The 7175-nt window shown below is 38.3% G+C and overlaps 1 long non-coding RNA gene across 2 annotated transcripts; it reads right to left on the reverse strand.

Annotated features, from left to right (window-relative positions):
• Positions 1-1113: 1113 nt before the first annotated feature.
• Positions 1114-3800, reverse strand: LOC128805582 (uncharacterized). Of its 2 annotated transcripts, none has more exons than XR_008436487.1 (3): positions 3705-3800; positions 1414-1557; positions 1114-1336 (listed from the first exon to the last, which is right to left on the reverse strand). It is a non-coding gene; the product is annotated as an uncharacterized LOC128805582 (long non-coding RNA). The 2 variants fall into 2 exon arrangements; XR_008436486.1 differs by lacking the exon at positions 3705-3800 and adding an exon at positions 3481-3686.
• Between the last annotated feature and the right edge of the window lie 3375 nt (positions 3801-7175).

The raw sequence follows: 7175 nt of genomic DNA on the forward strand, positions 1-7175 counted from the left end.
CATGGGGAGAAGAGATGCATACGAACAGAAGCCCTGCTGAATTTGGACAAGTTGTAGTTTTATTATGCTCTCTTCCTATGTCTCCACTCCTCTTGACTTTTACTTGCCTTTTGGTTAGCTTTTTGTTGTGTCACCTCTGCGTCCACTTCGGCTCCCCTCCATTGGCATGAAATGCTCTGCTGCCAGAGATGAAAATGCTGAGCCAGCCTCAGGGGTCTTGTGAAGAATGCTGCTCCATTGCTCCATACAATTTAGCTCAGTGTTATTGCTTGTAAAATAATCCTCTTTTAAATACAACCACCTTACAACCACTTTACAGCCTCCCGTAGCAATGAATTCCACATGCTTCTTAAAGACCACATACTTCATTTTATTTACCACTCATCATATTCTTTGTATAGTTATTACAAGCCAAACAGGAAGAGAGATACACGCTTTTATTTTACCATTTCACTGTACATTCCACATTCTTAAACCCTTCAGTCAGCCACCTTTTATCAAAGATGAGCAAGATTACTATTCCTATTGCTATTTAAAAATTAAACATCAATCCTACAATTATGCAATAAATTCAAAGATTCTCCACAGCTTCTTCAGATAATATATTGTATATTTTGTATATGCAGCTATCATAACTTCATTCACTCATTAAATCAAGATTCTGCATATCCTTTTACTGAAAGATTTTAATTACTTATTTTAAATAATCCAAAATTTTCTTTGGAGAAATATACATTTGAATTAGGAGTGCGTGAAACTTGTACATGGGTCACAGATCTCTAATAAATGTGCCATAGTCCTTTCTCTATCATATTTCAGTTGCCTAATATGAATATTAAAGCATAATAATTCATTTTCTGGGAAATTTGTTCCACTAAGTATTTCAGAACTGTTCTCCTACCAGAAAATCCACCTTGACCTACCTTGCAAGCCCCCTGTTGAGTCAATTTAAATAAATTAGTATAGCAGCTTGAGTTTTCATGAAAAAGAGAATTGAAATAACTTCTAATTTGACAGCATGTTTACATTTATTTATTCATTTATTTAGACTTACTCTCATTACATCCACGCTCTTCTTCATCTCCCTCACTTTAACACATCTCATTTGGAATTGGAAAAAAGAGTGCATATGAGACCCACAAAATATGAAACCTGTCCAAATGGAAAGTTCTGGCATTTTGGCTCCTGCCATTAAGCACCTGGAACTGTAACCCTCTGGTTAATATGTGCCAGAAGTCTCTGACTTGGCCTGTGGGCAGACATCAGATCGTGCAGCCATGGTCTCCAAACAAGGTGTCCTGAGTACTGGAAGCAGGAGATGCTTTAAGGCAGAGTCCTGTGGCAGAAAGGATGTATGTGTACTGGCTGGTAAGGTATGAAAAGGTAGACTGTGATTTCTCTCTTTAAATATACCTGTGTACTGCTCCTAAAATCTCAGACTCTTGACCACTGGCATATAATCTTCTGCACCTTCCACAGATAAGTTTTCACGTTTCTTCTACTTGAATTCTTAATGCTGTTTCATGTTATCTTCTTGTTAAGACTGATTACATTAGACTTGATTAAAAAAAAACATAGAAACAAAATCATATATCACTGTGCCATACTGTGCAATTTCAATTATAGCAACAACAACAAAAGGCAACAGACATTTCAGAGTCATTCAGAAAACTTTTTTTTTTTTTTGTTCCTATTAAGAAGACATTAAAAATCTTAATTCCCCACATTCTCAGTTTGGCTTCCAATAAAAGGTACAGTTGATTGAAATGCTAATGATGGAAAAAGGAGATGAACAAGGAAAGGATTTTATGAATCTACAAAGATGGCTTTGCAAAGACACAGAAAAAGCTAATTATTAGAATGTCTGTCATCAGACATTATCATGTCTGTCATCTGGTACTACCAGAAATGCTGTGTGGTGACCTCCTGGTGTATGCTAGAAATTGCTCACTTGCCTCTACAGGAACTCATCTAAATTTCATAAAGATGAGTAAATGGTGATGGGAATTTTTATTTTCAATTTACTCTTTTTGTCTTGAATTCTAAAAAAAAAAAAAAAGGTTGGTGTAAACATTTACTTCTTTATTTATTTTAAATCATCATTGGTTTTAGGCTATGGAGAGACTGTTATGGTTTAATGTAAAAAGTCTTACCTTCTTATAATTTAAATTTTATACCTGCCTTTTTGGTAGTAACAGGAATTCAGCAGGGTTTTTCTTCATGGTTATATTTACAGCAGTGGGGACCTGATAATGTTACAGCTAATTGTCCTAATGACAACCTAACCCAGCATCAAACCCTGTCATTTCTTCTTAGCTCACCTCCTCCTTCTCCAGATACCTGTACATGTGTAAAACAATGCTCATCTTTAGTGGCAATGCAGCCATACAAAGAGCTATCCTTTTCTGAGATTTTAGTGGGAAATCCAGGAACAGAGACCTTAATTCTGTGTGGAAGGATAATGTTCTAGAGACTAGCAGTATAATCTCAATGGTAAATTATTTCCTGTATTACAGCAAAAAAAATTAACATAAAGCTTAATCTTTTAAAGCTATGTTTCTTTATGGCTCACGAGGTTTTCATTTAGACAGCAAACATCCATAAGAAGAAGAAAATCTTCATTCAAAGAGAAATCAGTCAAGAAACTCTCAGATTCAAAAATGTTAGATCAAAATGCTACAGTGCTTGTATACAAACATTTGAAAAAATTGGATTCCAGTTTGCACGAAGTAACTTGATTCATCGATTATAGACCCACAGAATCATCAAGGTTGGAAGTGACATTCCAGATTATCCAATCCAACCATCAACAAACATCTAAAGCATATACCCAAGTCCCACATCCAGACACCTCTTAAACACTTCCAGAGATGGTGAATTCAACACATCGCTGGGCAACTTATTCCCATTCCTAGCCCCTTTTTCAGTGAAATTTTTTGTCAATATCTAATCTGAAGGTAATTTCCTCTCATGCTTTCAGTTCATACATGACAGAAGAGACAAACCCCCATTTCAATACAACCTTCTTTCAGGCAATTGTAGAGAGCAATGAGGTCCCTCCTGAACCTCCTTTTCTTAGACTAAACAACCTCAGTTCCCTTACAGGACTTGAGCTCCAGACCCTTCATTAGCTTAATTTCCCCTCTTTGGATGCTCTCCTGTACTTCAATGTCATTTTTGAAGTGAAGGGCCCAGAACTGAAAACAGGACTCAAGATGTGGCCTCACTGGTGCCAAGTAGAGGGGACAACCACTGCCCTGGTCCTTCTGGTCACACTATTGCTGATACAGGCCAGGTGTCATTTGACTTCTTGGCCACCTGGGCACACACTGGCTCATGTTCAGACAGCTGTTGACCAGCACCCCAAAGTCACTTTCTGCTGAGCCATTTTCCAGCTACTCTGCCCCAGCCTGTAGCACTGCCTGGGGTTGTTGTGATCCAAGTGCAGGACCCAGCACTTGCCCTTGTTGTACCTCATACCTTTGGCCCATTGATCCAGCTTGTCCAGGTTCCTGTGCAGAGCCTTCCTTCCCTCCAGCAGACCAAGACTCTCATCCAACTTGGTGTTATGAGTAAACTCATTGAGGGTGCCCTTAATCCTCTTGTCCAGAACTTTGATAAAGATTAAACAGGCCTGGCCAAAATGCTGAGCCTTGGGGATCCCCACTAGTGACCAGCCACCAGCTGCGTGTGGCACCACTCACCAGCACTCTCTGGGCCTGGCCATCCAGACAGTTTTATTCCAGCAAAGGGAGCACCTGTGCAAGCCCTGGGCTGCCAAGTTCTCCAGGAGAATGCCGTGGGAGATGGTGTCAAACAAGTTATTGAAATCGAGACAGACAACAGCCACAGCCTTACCCTCAACAACAAAGTAGGTCACTTTGTCATAGAAGGAGATCACATTGGTCGAGCAGGACCTGCCTTTTTTAAACATATGTTGGCTCGGCCAGATCCCTGCATGTGCTGTGTGGTGGTACTCAGAAAGATCTGCTCCATGGCTTTCCTGGTACTGAGATGAGGCTGATGGGCTGGTAATTCCACAGATCATCCTTCCAACCCTTATTGTAGATGAGCATTATATTTGTTAATTCCCAGTCAAGTGGGACTTCTTCCATTAACCAGGACTGCTGGAAAATGAGTAAAAGTGGCTTGGTGAGCTCTTTTGCCAGCTCCCTCATTACTTTTGGGCGCATCCCATCTGGAAAAAAATTAATTAAATTTAATGAATTTAATAAAGAGCAAAGGCCACTTTGGCAGACTTGTGCAATCCTATGGTATTGGTTTATGTAGCAGGGACTTGTGAAGCTAATAATAGTAGAGGCTTCAAGCTTTAACTCTTCACTGGACATGGACATACAGCTTCCTTGTAAAGGTTTTGTGCTGTTCAGACCCACCTCTGCAACAGAGCATAAGTGTAATTCCCCACTATTGAGATAGTGACAACATGCAATGGTGAAAGACAGAGTGACACCTTTTTCTAAACATAAATGAAACTTCAGAAAAGCTTTAAACACCTTAGAGGTAATAAAATATGAAACTCTGAAAAACTTCTAAGTTAATCTAAAAATAAGAACATGCAAATGTGAGAAAAGAGTACATGAAAGCTGATTTGCACACAGCCAGTGTTAAATAATACTGGTACTAAATCCAGTTTGGGGGACTTACTGTGTTTGTTTGCTTGCATTATATATTTCACACCTATTAATCATATCTTCATGTCTGCAGAGGTGGAATTTCTCATAATTAGTGGAAAATATAACAGCTTTATATAAAACAGGCTCAAAATGAAAAGTGTTTTGACGCTTCCACGTAGGTGATAATCCTGATAACTTTATATGGACACAGTCCAAGCCTGACAATGAAACAAATACCAACCAAAGAAAAAAAATCCAAAGAAAGAAAGAAAAACAAAAAAAAAAAAACCACCCACAAAACTGTTGGACTTTTCTTTTCTTGGTATGTAGATGATTTTCTATGGTTTTACATGAGAAGTGATTTTATAGCCTTCTTCCATCTGATTGTCCATGCACTTTTAAGTATTGGCAAATGTTGAACATATGTAGGTCAAAGTCACTCTTTTCAATTATTTTTCATTTTTATGTGCAATGGCTGTATAGTAAAGTAGCAGAAAAGAAGTAGTTTAAGCCCATAGCAACAAGACTGCTTTTGGCCCTGCAGGAGAACCCTGTGTCCCTCAACCTCACAGGAGATTACTGTACCCTGTACAAACTGTGAGCACGTAGATTTGGGAGAGGTTTTTATTAGGCAGATGTGCACAGTGGTGTGGGTTTTATACTTGTCATGATTCTTGCAAGCCCTCAGTTTCCTATTTGCAAATGAGAAATATTGCAATTATTGCAGCACTTATAAGCATAATTTGAATTTTAATTAATGTCAACTTTGAGAAAGCACTGAAATGGATATGTAACTATTCATGAAGATTGTCCTGTAAATTAGGCGTATTAAGTACCTTATAGGAATCATTCACAGCTTTCCAAGATCAGGGCATCAATGCCCATTTATTTCCCTACTTTTACCATAAACTGCCAGCCTTCTTTTTTCCTTTGGGTTTTTCAGATCCATCCAGGAGCAGTGCTCATGCATCTGGCTAAGAGTGAAAAATTATTTCTTCCAGGAGAAGCCTATCCCAATGTGGGGAGGATGTGCCTTGTCACTACATGGGCAAGAGAAAGAACTAAAATCCCCTCTATAGAGCAGAGATACTGAAATATTATACTGAAATACTGAAACAGTGACTTACAACAGTCCTGCCCCGAGGGGCACTGATGCAGAACTCACACAAAATTACTAAGGTGCTATATGTCTTACTCCATAACTCCAAGCTCTTTGCCTCAGCCAATATTGTCTCCTAGGGAGACAGCATTTGAAATGGTCTTCTAACAATGTGGAGTTATAGGCAATCAACAATTTATATACACCAATTTTCTCTTTTTCTTAGAAGTGGTCTTTCAAAAGAAAATTATCCACTAAAGTTTCCACAATTCTTTTCTGCAGCATTTGCTTTCAAAATATTTATTTTTAAAAATGGGTTTACCATAAAGAATGTTCAGGACAACAAGCAAATTTTGCAGAATAGTTACCTATCTAACTTTAAAAAATCACAAAGCAAAATACACGCACTCCCCCTTCCCCTCAACATTTAAGACCAGTAGGAATCCCTGTGCTTAAAAATATTGACTCTTTAAGATATGCAATGATTTTCACCTGGTAGATAAATGTACTTGGCCTTTTTGCTATAAGGCTGTTTCTGCTTTCCATTAACCAAAATAGCTCTAATTATATTTTCTTGCTTTTCACAGTAACTAAACTCTATGAATAGGTGTATGAAAATAGACAGCTATAACAGACAACACTCAAAACCTCATTCACTTTACTAATTGCAGATGATTATTATAAAAATGTGTTAGTGCTTACTATGACCTGCAAAGGGGAAAACAGTGAATCAATCAAGATTGCAATTATGTTCTGAATACCATTAATAACCAGACTAAGATGAGCATTCAGCAGATAATTAAGTAAAAACATACAAGTTTGTTGTGTTGTTTTCAACAGACCCCACAGCAGTTTTACATCCTGTAGTTCATCACCCTTGGGTGAGCTTTTCCCAAGCATTTCTTCAGCATTGCAATGCCACTCCAGAGAATTATGAGGCCAGTAAAGACAGCAGATTTTCCAGAAACGTCCCCAAAGCAAAGAAGTTGGTAGTGGTTTGTTTGTTTGATCATCTCTCAAAATAAGCCAGACAAAAAGTAACAACCTGTGAAGAGACACTTGCCCTCTGCAATAGAGAATAAGCAGTTGTGCAAAATAGCCAGCAATGAGCTAGAAAATGCCCAAAAGCATCACCCTCTTAATAATCCTTGTGCCGGTTCTAAAGCTAAATTTCAACCTGTCCTCATCAGTAATGCTCTGAACTGAGTGGTGTTTTGCTACAGTCAGCAAAACTGTGCTTGCATCAATGTAATGGGCTCTTCTGCAGCAGAGCACTGAATAACTGACCTCCATGGAGCTCTACTTCCCTGATGAATTTGCTCTTTTTCACAGCATTGATTTTGAGTTAGAAGAGGTTTAAATTATCATAAACATTTCCCCTTTTATATTTTCCTTAGGTTACTATTGAGAAACTGTATTCAACCCTGTTCTTGTTAAGTTGA

The sequence above is a fragment of the Vidua macroura genome, chromosome 3 (assembly GCF_024509145.1).
Source record: "Vidua macroura isolate BioBank_ID:100142 chromosome 3, ASM2450914v1, whole genome shotgun sequence".
Taxonomy (NCBI): domain Eukaryota; kingdom Metazoa; phylum Chordata; class Aves; order Passeriformes; family Viduidae; genus Vidua; species Vidua macroura.